Here is a 17568-nt window from a genome sequence, read left to right on the forward strand (position 1 = left end):
TCAGCAATTTTTTTCAGCAGGGGGCCGGTCCACTGTCCCTCAGACCTTGTGGGGGGTTGGACTATATATTGGAAAGAAAAAAAAATGAACGAATTCCTATGCCCCACAAATAACCCAGAGATGCATTTTAAATAAAAGCACACATTCTACTCATGTAAAAACATGCTGATTCCCGGACCGTCCACGGGCCAGATTTAGAAGGCGATTGGGCCGGATCCGGCTCCTGGGCCTTAGTTTGCCTACCCATGCTCTAGACCTTCTGGAATGCTTTATTTGATATTCTTTTTTGAAAAAACAATCGCTGGGCGGTATTAGTGACCCATATCACCAAGTTGCTTTGAAGATCTGAATATATAGGGCTTTTTTCTGTGGTTGCTCAACAGTATGCAGTACTGGGCCTTTTCTCTCTCCAAATGTTAAAAGGTGCGGCACTTCATAGTGAGTACCTTTTTAATCCTTAAAAAAACAACCCCAAAACAGCACTCTGAGTATACAACTTGAAATGTGCTTTATTCACTTAAGTGACCATATAAAATATTGCTTATAATAATTAAAGAAATCACGGCAAACTTTGTTTCTGTCTTGTTGACCCTGCCTGATACTGACCACCCTTTTTCGTTCTTCTTACTGTTGAAAGTTTTCCTATCCTGCTTTTGTACAGTCCTACTCAGTCCTATTTGCAAGCCAGGCAAAACCCTGGTCTGGCAGCTGGTTCTCCAAACTTGGGTCTCCAGCTGTTTTGGGACTACAACTCCCATCATCCCTAACCACCGGTCCTGCTAGCTAGGGATGGTGGGAGTTGCAGTCCAAAAACAGCTGGAGACCCCAGTTTGGGAAAGCCTGATCCGGTGATACCTTCTCCTCTGCCCTCTTCTTCGCCTGTGTGACGGGAGGAGGAGTTTAGAAGCTTTCGGCTTTGTTTGTGTTGCCATTTGCTCCAGATCCGACGCATTCCTGCTGCTGGTTTTTGAAGCAAAGTACACATGAGGCTTGTCAAAATTTGTACGTATCCTGCAGCTTCCTGAGAAATACTGCTGCTTGGTGCATTTTTCCTCATGCACAGACGATGCTTCGTTGAATAGGAGTTTAGCACGGGGAAGCAAATCGAGTAATGCCATCTGGTGAAGATGTCACCACTGGTGTCGAACTCAGAACGCAAGGGGGAAACGTGCTAAGAGGAAGGCACGCTTGGCAAATCCACACTGTGATCGACTCCTGCCTGGAGACCAATGTCCCCACTGTGGAAGGATGTGTGGGTCCAGAATTGGCCTCCACAGTCACTTACAGACTCATTGTTAAAACCGTGCTTATGGAAGACAATCTTACTCTGCTGCGAGTGATCACCAAAGAAGAAGAAGAAGTACCACAATGTAAAAAAGTGATGAAACACGGGTGGGGTGGGGTGAACTTGCTACATTTTTAAAGCTGCTAATTGCACTGATGGCCAAATTCAGCCCGCCAGCTGTTTTGGGACTACAATTCCCATCATCCCTGACCACTGGTCCTGTTAGTTAGGGATGATGGGAGTTGTAGTCCTAAAACAGCTGGAGGGCCAAGTTTGCTGCGAGAGGTTTGCTGCAAGAAGCCAAGTTCCAGGGAACCAGGCAAAGGGCCTTCTCGGTAGTGGCACCCGCCCTGTGGAACGCCCTCCCACCAGATGTCAAAGAGAAAAACAACTACCAAACTTTTAGAAGACATCTGAAGGCAGCCCTGTTTAGGGAAGCATTTAATGTTTAATAGGTTATTGTACTTTACTGTTTTGTTGGAAGCTGCCCAGAGTGGCTGGGGAGACCCAGCCAGATGGGCGGGGTATAAATAATAAATTATTATTATTATTATTATTATTGGCCATCACTGTCATGTGTACGTAGCCTTCGCATTTGCTTTCAGTTAGCAGGATCTCTTTGGAACGCTGGATCTTGTCTGGTTTTCAAGCCTTTCCCATCGCAGCGAGGACCATTTGTTAGTGAGTCTGAGAGTCGCCTTATGCGCCAGCGAGATATTTTGGTCCGCAGGTACATAATGTGTGGAAGTCGTGGTGCCAATTGTGAGCAGTGCATCCCTATGTGTGTTTACTCAGATGCAAGGCCCGCTGTGTCTTGCTTCCAGGTACGTGTGCATAGGAGTGAGGTGTAAGAGAGGCTCTGCTTTGTGTGTGCAAAAAGTACCCCCAGAATTGGGTCTGAATGCAATAAATGTTCCGTCAGAGCAGGGGGTGGGAGGCAGGGTGTTTGGTCCTGAGAGCCACATCCTCACGCAGGGAATTTTAAGGGAGGGGCCTGCATGACAGGGATGGGTCAAAATTTGGCCCCTGGGTGCAAGATTCCCCACCCCTGAACTACCGCAGCTGGAATAACGGAAAAAAGGTATTTCAAACAGTCACAGTCTCTCCATCTGACCTGCCCCACAGGGTGCCTGTGAAGATAAAAATGGCGGGGAAATGAATAGGCTGCCCTGAGGACTTTGGAGGAAAGGCAGAATAAGAACGTGATAAATAGAACTAGGTCGGTCCTCAAATCCGGGACAAGCTGCTCTTGACTCTTGTGTTTTCTTAACTTTAATTCTGTCCATTTCTTGATGTTTCCAGAAGCAGAAATGTCTTCCTTTGACTCCCCTGTAACTTAACTCATTGCTTATTGTAGTGTCTGTCCAATTCAGCAGAAAATCTGCCCTTCGTCTTGCTTTAAGTCAAGATAACCTTTTTTCTTAGGCATCTAAAAAATTATATTCCTCTTGCTACCATTTCCAGGGTGTGCCCCCCCACCCCGGTAACACTTGTGGTAACTTGTACTGAATATAAAAATGGAATGCGGTTTATAATCTTAAGGGCATAACTTGACATGGGTTTTGAATTCCAGTGTAATACTTTTCACAAATATTCATGAATATTTCCTATGCACCTTGCAGCTAAATGGGCAGTTGAGGAGGCAGAGAAGAGAGCTTGGCTAGAGAAACGAGGAAGGGGTAAGGGACAATTAACTGGCAGTGGAAAGTGAAGAAAAATGTGAGAATTGTAGTTCAGTGAAGAGATAAAACTGTGTAGCTGGGTCACAATTAGTTCTATTGTCTTTTGCAAGCTGCTGTCTCTGGTGCTGGTTAAACAGCTAAGTGTATTAACCTTATTCTCCCTTTTTAGCCCTTATTTTGATTTCTGGATTGTAAGCCCCTAGGGGCGGGGATCTCTCATCTTACTCTTTACAAATAAATACTAATAATATTGTACGTGTTGATGAACCACTTAACTCTGCATTGAGGGAAGGAATTCGGCTCAGGTGGGGAAGCCTGTTCCTCAATTGTTAACCACTGCTAAGAGGTTTTGTTAGCCAAATTGCTGATAAGGCATTATCTTGGCTCTTTAAGTATTTGCACAGGCTGCCATTGAAAACTAGCTGCGTTAGCCTGCTTAATATGACGTTCAAGAGAAATTAATACTCTTCGGCAAGCAGATTTTGAACCACTTGCTACAATATTATGTAGGGATATGCAGGCTTCTTTTCTTATTACTGAAATGTTTGCATAATACAAGATGCTTTTCAGTAGTCTTGACAAAAACACTCATTATCTCTTTGCTGCTGACAGTGGCTTTTGTTGTATTACTATCTGAAGGCATACAGGATTATGCCGCGAATGAAACACGAGCGGCTCTAAGTATTGGCCCAAAGTATTGTTTAATGAGTGATAGTTACAGAAGAAATGCTGCCTTCTCTAGCTCCGAAAGTTGCACACCAGCAGACTTTAATGTACCAGGGAGGCAGCAGTTATTAATGGCCACTAAAGTCCCGACGTGAATTTTGCTGCCGCAATTTTGAGTTTCAGAAGTCAGCTTCCGATGTTTCCAACAGGAAAACCCATCATTTTGCTTCAAGGTGTTTCAGGCTATGAAGCGGATTAAGCGGAACGGTAGTTCGTTCTTGGTGGAAGAAGCCAAAAGGAAACGAGACCTGCAGGACGGGGGACCCACTAAGCCGAAGGCTTAGAGAACCAAGTGTTGTGACTTTTCAGGTGATTGACCAATCTGGCTTTTGTAGCCACAGGCAGGAGAAACCAGAGGCTTACTGAACCCCTGGAAAGCTGTTTTCAGTTAGTGGGTTCCTCCTTGTGTAGGCTTGTGGTAGCAGCTAGCGGAAGGTGGGGCGGGTGAAATTGGTTAGATTCTGCGTCTGCCTGGGAAACACTGAAGCGGTTTCTCTAGATCATTCTTACTAGTGTGCTCCGTAACGTTTCCTCCGCTTTGAGCTGAGTCATGCGGACTTTGTCGAGGATTCCAGAGCCAAACTGCCTTTCAGGCATCACAATGGCTCTTCACAACGGGGACTCTGTTTAGGTACCTGAAGGTCTGTGTTGTCAGAGTAGAACTACGCTGCAAGCTTAGCACACAGACTGCACAACAGGGTCCTGGGGCATTTGATTAGACTCCAGCTGTGACCACTAGGAGATCTCTGGGTGCCAGACTGGTGACTGACATCGCCATCTGACTGGCACCTCCAGCTTCCTTAAGCAGGTAAGCAGAAGAGCATATTTATTGCATTTATATGTGCCACCTTTCCCACCCCCAGTGAGTACATAGTTATCCTCCCCCCATTAATCCGCACAACAACCCTGTGAGGTAGGTTAAGAGGCTATGACTGGCTCAAGGTCTATGATTCTATAAGAAGAGTTTGGATTTGATATCCCGCTTTATCACTACCCGAAGGAGTCTCAAAGCGGCTCACATTCTCCTTTCCCTTCCTCCCCCACAACAAACACTCTGTGAGGTGAGTGGGGCTGAGAGACTTCAGAGAAGTGTGACTAGCCCAAGGTCACCCAGCAGCTGCATGTGGAGGAGTGGAGACGCGAACCCGGCTCCCCAGATTACGAGACTACCACTCTTAACCACTACACCACACTATAACTAGATTGGACTGGTCCAACTGGACTCTTCTTAATGTAAATTACCGTATTTTTCTGTGTATTGGACGAGATTTTTTGACTCAAAAATCACGTCAAAAAACGGGTCGTCCAATGCACGGATAGTAGTATGGCGGGGGAGGGGGGAGTGCCGCATCACCAGCCATTCGGTTGGCGGGGGCGCGCCTTCCCCGATGCCGCAGCAAGCGGGGAGTGATCTCGTTTCCCCTGCATAACGGCATTGGGGGAGGTTGCGTTCCTGCAAACCGGGTGGCTGGAGGGAGCGCAAATTCACCCGATGCCGCTGCGCACGGGAAACGATCCAGGGTGTGTTTCTTCCCTGCAGCTGCGTGGGGGGAGAGACTCAACAACTTTGGGCCATCTCCCCTCTTTTTCTAAAATTCAGTCCCCCAAAGTGAGGGAGGGGGTGTCTTATACAAGGAAGCGTCTTATAGACAGAAAAGTACGGTAATCCCAGTTTTATCATTGTTTTGCTTCCCCACCTCCGAACTTCCCCAAATCAAGCCAGTGTTGCTTGTGCGTGAGAGTGGCCTTATAGTGAAAGCGCAGTAACAAAACAGAATGCAGCGCATAGTCCGTTTTTAGAGCCGCTAGAAGCATGTAGTGGTGCAGGGCACATGGCAGTGGAGTGCGCAGAATTGCTGGAGCTGCTTACAAGAAATACATGCAGGTTTTGAAGGGCTATGAGATTGAACTACAGTGAAACCTTGGTTCTCGAACGGCTTAGTTGATGAACAAATCGGCTCCCGAACGCTGAAAACCTGGAAGTAAGTGTTCCGGTTTTTTAACGTTTTTCAGAAGCTGAACATCCGATGTGGCTGTTGGCTATGGTTTCCTGGGTGTCTGCACCAATCGGAAACTGCACCTTGGTTTTCGAACATTTTGGAAGTTGAGCGGACTTCCGGAATGGATTACGTTCGAGAACCAAGGTACCACTGTACATGACTTGTCATATCCCTATAACTCTCTGAGCCAACGAAACAACAGAGATCCAGTGTATTGTAGCAGGTAAGAAAATCCCTGGTTCAAGTATCACCTTGGCTGTGAAGGCCAGGACTGGGTGACACATCGATATATCTTCTAAAACTGATTTGAAGTCCATATCATGATATCGGTTTCATAATTTTTGACCTGGCAATATATTGTGAATCGTGTGTGCTATGCAAAAATCACAATGTGGGGAAAACCGTGAAGCCGACCAATGCCTCTACATAGCTCCATCCTTAATTCAGACATCGTGATATATCAGTATATCACAATGTTTAGCTGGTGACATATCACGATGTTGGAAACCAGCCCTAATGAAGGCTGCAGGCAGCTTTGGGCAAGTTGCTATTGCTTAGCCATCAGTCTGTAATATGTGGATAAGAGTGACCTGTCTTACTGGATTGTTGAAAGGGTTACTGAGAGAATGAATCTGAAGCAGTTTGAACACTAAAGCAATATAGAAATGCTAAGCGTTATGGAAGTCTTTAATGAATTGTGCGTACAAAGGGCAAATTTCTGTCTTTTAAACTGTGCACCATCCATTTTAAATAATGGGCTGTGCAGGAGGAGAGGCTATAAACACCCTTTTATGCCCATGAGAAAGAAATTGGATTAATAAGCTTTTTGGCACTTCATTTCATATTGCTTTACTTGAAAAATAATTACAGAGATTGCTGATAAATTGAGATAATGGAAATTTCTGTATGCAGTCTGCCGTTTTCCCAGCATCACGGTCTATAAAATATCAGGAACTTAATAATAACTGACTAAGCATCTCTATTAAACACCTGCTTAAGCCATTCTAGCTCATTAAAACATTAAATTAATTGCCAACATATTGGACTGCAGTGAATAAAATTCAACAAAAACTTGCAATTTAGCTCTTTTACATCCCAGCTCTCTTATGCTCATCTCAAAGTATAATAACTTTGGGAACATATTTTCAGATATCCATTGCTGTAGTTGCCTCCAGACTAAATTCTTGCAATGTTGCCTTCATGGCGCTGCTTTTCAAAAAAGCCCAGAAATTTTAGTTGATCCAAAATGCAATGATGAGGCTTTTATCTGGAGCTTGTCTATCAGGGCATATAACTTGGGGCTTACATCAGCTTCTTTGGTCACCTGGTTTTTTCCAATGCCAAGTTTGAAGTTCTGGTGTTAATCTGGAACCAGGTTGCATTAAGGATCTCTTGAGCAGTCTTTGAGGCTTGGAGAGTGTGCATGAGAGACAGGGTCTTTTTAGTTGTGGCAACGCAGCTCTGAAAAACTCTTCAATCTTAACTGCCAGGCCTATTAACCTCTCCTTTCAAGAAACATGGGAATGCATGTATCTTGGAAAGCTTCAACAAGCTTTTAATGATTGTTTGAGTAATTCCTCCATTAAATCTCCCCTAGTTTTAGCCTTAATTGCATAAGGCTTTTTGAATTATTGTTATTAATTGTATTTTTATTATTGTAGTTGTATGTAGAAGAACAGGTATCAGTAACATATTTACTGTATATTATTTAAATACGTGGATAACAACTGAATCCAGAGATCAGACCAAACCAGTTTAGCTTTTAAACAATACAACCATACATGCAACTATACTCTCAAATGTCTGCATATTGGTGCTTTTAAATAGTGTGGTCCCTGTGCTCTTGGTTTCTACCCATTTGGAAAGCGCTAGATGGTTGACTTCCCTTCTTTCTCTGGCCTTGTTTTCACACAAGCAGGAGGTGAGGTGCTAAAAATTTGCTCCTGGGCACATTGGAAAAACTTCCTACATTCTGTCAGAATTTTAGCTAGATTTTTTCTTCCTTGGATTTTATTTTCTCTGTGTAGGGTTTTGCTTTATTTTAATAGGATAGCATTCAGTTACACAGTGTCCACCTGCCGTCTGAAGTGGCCCAGCCCAGGAACAGTTTGACCACCTCATATATTTCTGTAAACTAGAAGTGGAGTGTAACTATCAATTTTAGATCAGAGTATTTCTAAAACTTCCTGCCAACCTAGCAGTTCGAAAGCACCCCCAAGTGCCAGTAGATAAATAGGTACCGCTCCGGCGGGAAGGTAATCGGCGTTTCCATGCGCTGCTCTGGTTTCGCCAGAAGCGGCTTAGTCATGCTGGCCACTTGACCCGGAAAAACTGTCAGCGGACAAACGTCGGCTCCCTCGGCCAGTAAAGCGAGATGAGCGCCGCAACCCCAGAGTCGTTCGTGACTGGACTTAACTGTCAGGGGTCCCTTTACCTTTTATGAAGCATACAGTGGTACCTCAGGTTACATATGCTTCAGGTTAGACTCCGCTAACCCAGAAATACTGCTTCAGGTTGAGAACTTTGCTTCAGGATGAGAACAGAAATTGTGCTTCAGCCGCGCGGCGGCAGCAGGAGGCCCCCATTAGCTAAAGTGGTGCTTCAGGTTAAGAACAGTTTCAGGTTAAGAACGGACCTCCGGAACGAATTAAGTACTTAACCCGAGGTACCACTGTATTTCTAAAACTTTTGACCACTCAAAGGGAGAAGGTTCTGTTGGAGGTAAAATTGGGTGCTTTGAAAAATATTGGTGTTTCCTGTAGCAAGTTTGTTCTACCAAGTTAATACCCTAGTTCTGTTCTTCCCAAGTAGAAAACAAGATGTGTATCTACACCGTGGGATAATCGTTAGATATATTATTTTAGTTTTGATGACTTTAATGAATGATGGGCTCCTAGAGTAACTGAAGCCAATAGCAAATTTCCCCTGTTTTGATTTAAACAGAGTTGGAGTGATCACTAACTTCAGTATCTTATAACTACCACTAACCTTCCAAAAACCTGTGTGCAGAGTTCTGGGCTGTGGGTAGCAGCACATCTTGCTAGAACCTCTCTGCCCTTTTATGTTTGTGAATCAGAGGAAATTGTTGTCTAGTATTACAGGCAAAATCAGCAGCAGCGTCTCTTGAAACTACAGAAGCCACAAGCTGAAAGTACTCTAGCATAATTGAGAATTCTTTTGCTGCGTGTTGTCTAGAGAGCTGGCTTCTGTTGCCTGACATAAGAAGCCCCTGCTGTGTTAACTGTCCTGAACAGGACCAGCTGTCAATCTCCTCCGAGTTGTAACTGCGCTCCCAGTACGACTATTTTGTCTGCTTTTGTGCTGCTGCAGGATTTTCAAGAAAAGGTTGGCTTCCAAACCTTGCTGTTCAACTCAGAGTGCGAAATGAAAAGAATAAGGTGGAAGACAAGACTGGTCTAGCATTTCCACCTTCTCTACAAAAAATAAGGGTTCCAGTCCTCCTTTAAGAATAATGAAGAAGCTAAACTGCTGCTGTTTGGTCATGGTAAATAGAACATTGTTAGTGGGAAAGCGGCAATAACTACCATCAGAATAGAGGCATTTTCACCAGTCTTCTATCTGTGATGTTGAATTCCTTTCTTTGTTGTTGTGGGTGTGCATCTTTGCATAGCCTGCAACCCTATATGTCCTCACATAAGAGTAATGAGTGTTGGCTACTTCAGAAATTGGGGGAAGTTATTAGGGGTAAAACAAGGGTGTGCAGCCTCAGCCCCAGGGTCTGAATGCACCCCCCAAGTCTCTCTGTCCAGCCCGTTAACCTCTTCCCCAGGCCCAGCTCCTTCCTCAGGCCATTTACCTTTTGCCCGGGCTTCATGCCACCCTCAAGTGCTTTTGCCTACCTGGAATGTCTCTCTGAACCATGATAATGTATCTCGTTTGCCTGGATGAGGGATGCAGAAGTGTGGGAGGGATGGGCGATACCTGGTTTTCAGCACTGTGATAATCACGATATACCGGTGTATCCCGATGTCTGAAATAAGGATGGAACTATGTAGAGTCATGTGGGGTGGCAGAGCGGGGCTGTATTTGGCCCTTGCCATTGCTTATGTTCCCCATCATCCACATTTGAGGAGGGACTTTGGTTGCCCTACACGCTCCTGGGTTTGGATGACTTGCTTAGCCAGGTCTGAGGAGCCTTTGGTCCTCCAGATGTTGCTGCACCACAGCTCCCATCCCTGAAGTGGCTGGCTGGGGCTGATGGGAGTTGGGAGTCCAGCAACATCTGGTTTTCCTGCCCTGTGCGAAACCAAACCTTGGCTTAGCTGCCAGGCCACACTAAACAGCCCAGGAAGGAGCAAAGTGGCTGTGATTTCCTCCTCACCAGCCAACATGTTCCTGCTAAATCAGTAGTTGGGTTGAAGTGTGATGTGTGAACGTGGCCATTATATCCAACAATTTGAAAATACGTCTTTTCCCAGGAATGCGCTGCGAATGCCAAACAGTGGGATGAAATGTTCTTGTTTGGTGATGTAAAGTTGGGCAGGCCTGTTAATTGGAGTTATCATTCATGAGCGGCAATATCTACCTATAGCAGCTATAGACTGATCTGATTCTGGATTTCAGTCCGGAAAGAAACCAGACTGTTCAATTTCCTCAAGGACAAGATGTCCTTGTGGCCAAGAGTGGGCAAGAACCTGTGTATCTTGAGGCATATCTTCTTGAATTGAGGATCGTGTAATAGAGATTTCCTTCCCTAAGGTTCCCCTTGTATCTCTTTTCAGTGCTCCCAAAGTTAAGAAGGTGAGATTTGGGGCCTAAAAGACTCCTGTTCACAAGTGGCTTTCATCATCAGATGAGTTCATTGCTGTGACCTATCATGAAATCTGATCATTTCTCTTTTTTTATGCATCCCTGTTGGAGTTACCATAAACCCAGAGTAATGAGATTTCATTTTCAGCTTTACTGGTAGTTTTCAGTTCCATGTGGGGTCACACGGAGGCCTTTGCACATGAATAAGAAGAGGAAGGTGCCTATTCAACAGGTGCTAATGCCCTTGCCCACTTTGGCGTGCTCAAAAACCCTCTGCACTGAAAGAGCCATGCTTGGCCATTGGGGCAGGTTGAACCTATATAGACAGAAGGGACTCTTGCTGTTTAGTTCTGTGTGGACAATAATCTCTTCAAAAGTACAGGAACTCCTTTTTAATTGTATGCCCGGATGTAATTCTACACTCCTCTGTCGTTTTGAAAGAGAGAGGGAGGTACTTCTGAGATTGCTTATAGGAAGCAGTCTTGCTGAATTGTTGTGTAAGAAGGGCTTTGTTTCTCTTGGTGTGTGGGGCGTCCTTTGTTCCGTTCCCTTCGAATGCTGCCAATCATAAGACGGTTGGGATGGGGGAGGAAAACAAATGCTTTCTGTTCTTTACATTTAAAACAATAATGAATGAAGAAAGAGAGAGAGAAAGAAAGAAAAAAAGAAACACATTTGTGCGAGGTTGGTGGAAACAACAGCTTAACTTCAGGGTGTGTGTGTGTTTTTTTATAAAAACGTTGTGTCTATTAATTCCATCTGTGCTAGCTTTGCATTTAAACATGCCAGCGTGGCAACTGCCTGATTTTAGTTTTATGGGCAAATGTGTTTTGGTTTTGCTGAATGTTAGGGTTATTGAAAGGTGCAAAAGTCAACAGTAAAAAGTTGTGTCGGGTCAAATCTCTACCCATTTTCCCTGCGTCCCCAGAGAAATAAGCGCAACTTTCTAATTTAGCTCTTCTCGCAGAGCTACCATGTCCAAACTTCTCTGAGGTACTTGGCAAAAGTGGAATGTTGTTTTTCGGTATTTGAGGGCCCAAGTGAACACTGTTAGAGCAGCCCTGTCCCCGCTGCCGCTGTTGGAAACCTGTGCTTACTCATCAACACTGTTCTGTAACCCTGTGGGAAATTCAGGGGGGGAAGTGTTTGCAAAAGGGAAGAATTAAGCATCCCCTTCCCCCTTAGTTTTTCCATTGCAGGAGCTGGGAATTGAAGCTGCAAAGTCTTGTCTGGAGTCGGAGTCAGTGAAGACACCCATTGCCTAGGACTGGGCAAATTACCCTTTTGATTTCTCAGAGTTTGGGGGTAGTCTCACTGCATGGCCTCATTCCCTCTTTGAATATCCGTTTGGAAAGAACAAAACAGTTTGGTGCGCTGCAGCTTCCTTTGCCAACTCCTGCTTCTTCTTTCCCCCAGTATCAGGTGTGTGCATTTGATGTGGATGAGACAAGGTCAGCACACTAACTCAGATGCATCTTCTCGTTCGGTGGGAAGGCTTAGGGAGACATGCTGCTAGGGGTGGCACAAAACCATAATTCCTACTAAAGCTACCTTTCCTCTCTGGTGTCACCTGACTTCCTCCACGTCTCTTAAACCAAGGTTTCTCAAATATTCTACCCTCCGGGTCTCATTAGAAAGGCTGAATATTACTGAGGCCCACCACAGAACTAGGGTACAGGGTTGAAGCCAACTACAGAATGGTGATGCCAGTAACACACCATGTTGGACATGTTACTGGCACCGTTTTCTATTGATACCTTTGGGAATTATTAATTCTTTGCCCCAGCATTTCCCTCGTTGTAAGGAGCTTTCTATATCAGTTTTCCTCAAGCTATGTGCAGACGTTGTCTCTGGAGGTATTCTACCTCAGCCCCTCCATTTAGGCAGAGTTTGCTGATCCAGAGACTGTAAATCAGGCATAGGCAAACTTGACCCTCCAGATGTTTTGGACTACAATTCCCATCATCCCTGGCCACTGGTCCTGTTAGCCAGGGATGATGGGAGTTGTAGTCCCAAAACACCTGGAGGGGGGAATTTGCCTATGCCTGCTCTAAATCAAAGGTGACTAACCTGTGGTTCTCCTGATGTTACAGGACTACAACTTCCATAATTCTTGACCTTCTACCCTAATGAGATGTTTAAATGTTCCTTTGATGGTCCTTGAATCTTCCTGTCCCACTTGCCACCCTCTCTGCCCACACTAGTGTGGCATGCCACACACTTTGAGAACTACAGCTTTCATGTCTTTCGCATCTCCTTCCAGTACCTCCTCCACCTCTTGGACTTCTCTGCTTCCTTTATTCAGCTTTTTGGGAGTTTCTGGTGCAGTTCAGTCAAAAGGCAATGGCACAACTAGGGAGAGCAGGTGAGCAAGTGAGACTCTAGGCAGGCTGAGGCCGGATTTTGGGGATGAGCTGGCAGATAGCATGTACCTCATGGTGAAGCCCTAGTGAGTGCTACATCACATCCCATAATGGGTAACTTGCCGAGGAGTCAGCCAGCAGCTGTGGAGGAAGACAGATGTATAAACATAGGGATTTGACAGCCCACTGCTATAAAACGAGGAAAACTGACGTTGAGTTATTTGCTGCTGATTTGGCTTTAGCGATTTGCCAAATTTTTTATAGGGACACTGTGCCTTTGTCTCAAAGAGAGCCTCTGCAAAGGAATCCCGTTGTTCTTTCCAGTCCTTGAAGCAAAACCCCCTGTGTAGAAATGTAGCTCCTGAACCCATCTTGAATTAATGGACTGGGGTGCTTTAGCACAGAATATATTGTGTGACTATCACCTCTCAGCGATGGGGGAGATTATTGGTACCAGGTCTCTGTGTGTGTTTTGGAGGGCAGCATGCATGCCTGTTCCTGTAGGCATTTCCCATCTAAGACTGCAGAGGTAAAAAAAATGGCATAGCAACTCTGTTTCTTGGTCCCTCATTGAGTATAAGTGGGAATGAAAGGTTTCTCTAGTGTTTTTTATGAACTTGCTCCAATTTAGCTTTTAATGTCTTTTTTCGTTCCCGTTTGCTTTATCTCGAGACTTTGAATTGATGTCTTTGGTGAATTCAAAGCACAGTTTCGTCCATTCATAGTTTTTGCTTTGAACACACCCTCAATTGTGTTCCCAGTAGATCTCCACACTACATTTTCATATATTTGAAACGTGTTTCTTTGCAGGCTCCCTTGCCTAATGGTCCTGCTAGCAGGTCAAACTACTAGAAAGATTAGCCTTTAGCCTTGGTAAAACTGTACAACCGCCTTTCTGCGCGGTTAATGTAATTGCCAGGTGTTTGTTCAAATGCAACACAGGGCTAGGTCAGGCACAATAAATCACTCCAAAGTGAGCCCAGGGAATGCAGTCCGGTGGAGGAAGAAGCATCTGACCTGGTGCATCCATGGCGGCAGTTGCTGCATATTTGGGATATTAGAAAAATAGGAGGATTCCTAGCTCAGACCAACGCTTTATCTAGACGTCCCTGAGAAATGGAATCTCAAGCACGATAGGAAGGCAACAGGCTCCTATCACTTGCTGAATCCTAATTTCAGCAGCAGTAATAGCCTAAAATCTGGGGGGAGAGAGAAATCACTTTACATCATTGTTCCCTTGATACTTTCATCAGTCACAGCTGCCGTATGTATGTATGTATGTATGTATGTAGCGTTTGTGGCATCCCAGTCTTTTATGTGTAGCTGCCTTGAAACCTGACCTGTTGTCAGTCAGAAAAGCGGGCTGTAAATAAGTTAAAAATAAATTATTATTATTTATATAAGTATTTTCTATAACCTGATCTTATTGCAAGTGTAAATGAAGTAGAATCATAGAATCATAGAATCATAGAGTTGGAAGAGACCACAAGGGCCATCGAGTCCAACCCCCTGCCAAGCAGGAAACACCATCAGAGCACTCCTGACATATGGTTGTCAAGCCTCTGCTTAAAGACCTCCAAAGAAGGAGACTCCACCACACTCCTTGGCAGCAAATTCCACTGTCGAACAGCTCTTACTGTCAGGAAGTTCTTCCTAATGTTTAAGTGGAATCTTCTTTCTTGTAGTTTGGATCCATTCCTCCGTGTCCGCTTCTCTGGAGCAGCAGAAAACAACCTTTCTCCCTCCTCCATGTGACATCCCTTCATATATTTGAACATGGCTATCATATCACCCCTTAACCTCCTCTTCTCCAGGCTAAACATGCCCAGCTCCCTTAGACGTTCCTCATAAGGCATCGTTTCCAGGCCTTTGACCATTTTGGTTGCCCTCCTCTGGACACGTTCCAGTTTGTCAGTGTCCTTCTTGAACTGTGGTGCCCAGAACTGGACACAGTACTCCAGGTGAGGTCTGACCAGAGCAGAATACAGTGGCACTATAACTTCCCTTGATCTAGATGCTATACTCCTATTGATGCAGCCCAGAATTGCATTGGCTTTTTTAGCTGCCGCGTCACACTGTTGGCTCATGTCAAGTTTGTGGTCAACCAGGACTCCTAGATCCTTTTCACATGTACTGCTCTCAAGCCAGGTGTCACCCATCTTGTATTTGTGCCTCTCATTTTTTTTGCCCAAGTGCAATACTTTACATTTCTCCCTGTTAAAATTCATCTTGTTTGTTTTGGCCCAGTTCTCTAATCTGTCAAGGTCGTTTTGAAGTGTGATCCTGTCCTCTGGGGTGTTAGCCACCCCTCCCAGTTTGGTGTCATCTGCAAATTTGATCAGGATGCCCTTGAGTCCATCCTCCAAGTCGTTGATAAAGATGTTGAATAAGACCGGGCCCAAGACAGAACCCTGTGGCACCCCAAGTAAATGGATGCCCTTTCACGAAATCCATCAGCTTCTGTAACATTTTGCTGCTCCAGTGTCGTTGCACGTATGGCATTTAAAATCCCTTTGTGGAATGCAGGTGCCTTCTGTGCAGTACTACTAGCTAAGGGGATGTGAGGATAACTCATTTATTTTTGCCTCTCTAATAACGTAATCTTTTTCTGGCTTACAGAGTAGGAGGCTTCCGATTCTGGCCTTGCCGGCCCACGGCCTCTTCCAAGACGGTTCGGGAGGTAGATTAAAAATAGCGCCTTGGCCACGAAGCTAGAATCCATCAAGCAGACTGGATTAAGGTTCTGCGCAAGGGCTATTGTTGACTCTTAGGAGGAGAGGCTTTCATGCCAATCACAATGTTTAAAGTGTTTGTTTTGGATAGAAGGTGACCTTTCATTCCTGAGCTTGTTGTATGAGGGCTAGTCTCTGCCTGGAAGCATCTTCCAGCCCCTCCAGTCAAGGCTGCAGCCTTTTGACCCAGAGACAGGGCACGTGGACCCTTGTTTTCCTTTCATACGTTGCGTATTTGTTTCAAAGATTTGTGCTTTTCTCATAGAGAAGGTTTCCAATGGGATAATACAAATAAGCAACCTAAACTGATAATCTGGAACTATATATATGTTTCTATTGGTGCTTCTTTTTAATGTCACTCCTGCCACACAGCTTTGTTTGCTTTCGTAATAGAGACCAATCTGTTCTTTGGCGCACTGATTGATTGATTGATTGATTGATTGATTGAATGAATGAATTTATGGGTCTTCTTTCAGGATTATTGTTGATGTATGCCTGCTATCTCACATGACCCTGAGGAAAAACAAAAACAAGTCCTACTTCCTGTCTTCTCTATTACAAATGTGCAAGTGGTTTTCTCCCTGCTTCCTTCTCTGAAGTGCTCCAGAGGTCCCACAGGTACATTGGACGGGGGCATGTGTGTGTCTCATTCTCTTGTTGTTCTGTGAGGATGCAGACATGTACCTGCTAGCAGTGTTAGAAAATCAGATGTATAAGCTAGGCGCCAAATGGCTCCTTAAATCAAGGTTGTAGTTGGCAAAATGTAATGTCTGGTTGCCATTTTTGGGCAAGACGACTCTTCCTTCTCAAATGATGGACTGACTGACTGTGATTGATGATCAGTGAAACATCTGGCTAGTTCAGATTCACAACCATGAGCTAGTTTAAGAACTTCGAGAACTTTATCCAGAAACAGTCTATGTATATTCCTACCTCTGTTTCTTAATGATGACGTTGTTGTTTAGTCGTGTCTGACTCTTCGTGACCCCATGACCAGAGCACGCCAGGCACGCCTGTCTTCCACTGCCTCCCACAGTTTGTTCAAACTCATGCTGGTCGCTTCGAGAACACTGTCCAACCATCTCGTCCTCTGTCGTCCCCTTCTCCTTGTGCTCTCCATCTTTCCCAACATCAGTCTTTTCCAGGGAGTCTTCTCTTCTCATGAGGTGGCCAAAGTGTTGGAGCCTCAGCTTGAGGATCTGTCCTTCCAGTGAGCACTCCGGGCTGGTTTCCTTAAGAATGGATAGGTCTGATATTCTTGCAGTCCATGGGACTCTCAAGAGTCTCCTCCAGCACCAGTGGAGACATGGACCATTCATAATGTGAGAATATTCTTCACAACTGTGAGCAAGGCACTGGGGCGGGAGCTACAACAATTAGCTGTAACATTGTTCACTGCTCCTTCTCAGGCTGCACAGAAAAAGCATTTTGGTTCCTGAAATTCATAGTCGCAGAATCATTCTGATTGTGCAGATAAACTATAACTGGCTGAATTCTACAGGATGTGGTATTAGTGTGTGAAAACAGTCAAGATCCAGTGATCCTCAGGCAGGCACCTCCAGATGGTGAAGACGTCAGGTGCCATCCTGGCGCCCAGGAATCTTCACTTGGTCGCAAGTGGCCAATAGCCAGGTGCAAAATGTACCTGGCTCCTGGCTATTTTTGAACATTGCCTCTTAGTGAGGAAGCAAACCCTCTTAAGGTAAGGGTGGACAACTTGTGGCCTCTAGATGGTGTTTGACACCAACTCTATCAATCCCAGCCAACATAGCGAAATGGTCAGCGGTGATGGAGTTACAGTGCAGCCACATCTGGAGGGCCACAAGTTCCTCATCTCTGCCCTCTTAAGGCTTGACCTCCGTTTCCTAGGAGAGGCTCCTGAGGCTGTAATGATATGCAGGACTCAGATATTGACAGCAGCAGCTTTCTTTCTGTCTCGTTTGCAGCTTTCTAGAGCTTGACGCTTGAATTTCTGAAAAGAAAAGCCTTTCATCCCTGGTGGAGTTGTGG

General features: G+C 45.0%; 2 protein-coding genes across 4 annotated transcripts in view; both read left to right on the forward strand.

The window, feature by feature from the left end:
- The window catches only part of LOC310661335 (uncharacterized protein), a gene marked incomplete at its 3' end in the record, with an annotated part of 330664 nt that overhangs the window by 81164 nt on the left and 231932 nt on the right, over window positions 1-17568 (forward strand). The window lies entirely within an intron of this gene.
- ELMO1 (engulfment and cell motility 1) overlaps window positions 1-17568 on the forward strand; it is a 314930-nt gene that overhangs the window by 15282 nt on the left and 282080 nt on the right. The window contains exon 1 of one of the 3 annotated variants that reach the window (XM_083407046.1): window positions 4378-4501. The exons of the other annotated variants lie outside the window; for them this stretch is intronic. The gene's annotated coding sequence lies outside the window, so the exon portion shown is untranslated. Of the gene's footprint in view, window positions 1-4377; window positions 4502-17568 lie in introns of those variants that run through there. 3 annotated transcript variants of the gene reach the window in all.

This window comes from Podarcis tiliguerta (genome assembly GCF_965153285.1).
Source record: "Podarcis tiliguerta genome assembly, chromosome: 12".
Classification (NCBI taxonomy): domain Eukaryota; kingdom Metazoa; phylum Chordata; class Lepidosauria; order Squamata; family Lacertidae; genus Podarcis; species Podarcis tiliguerta.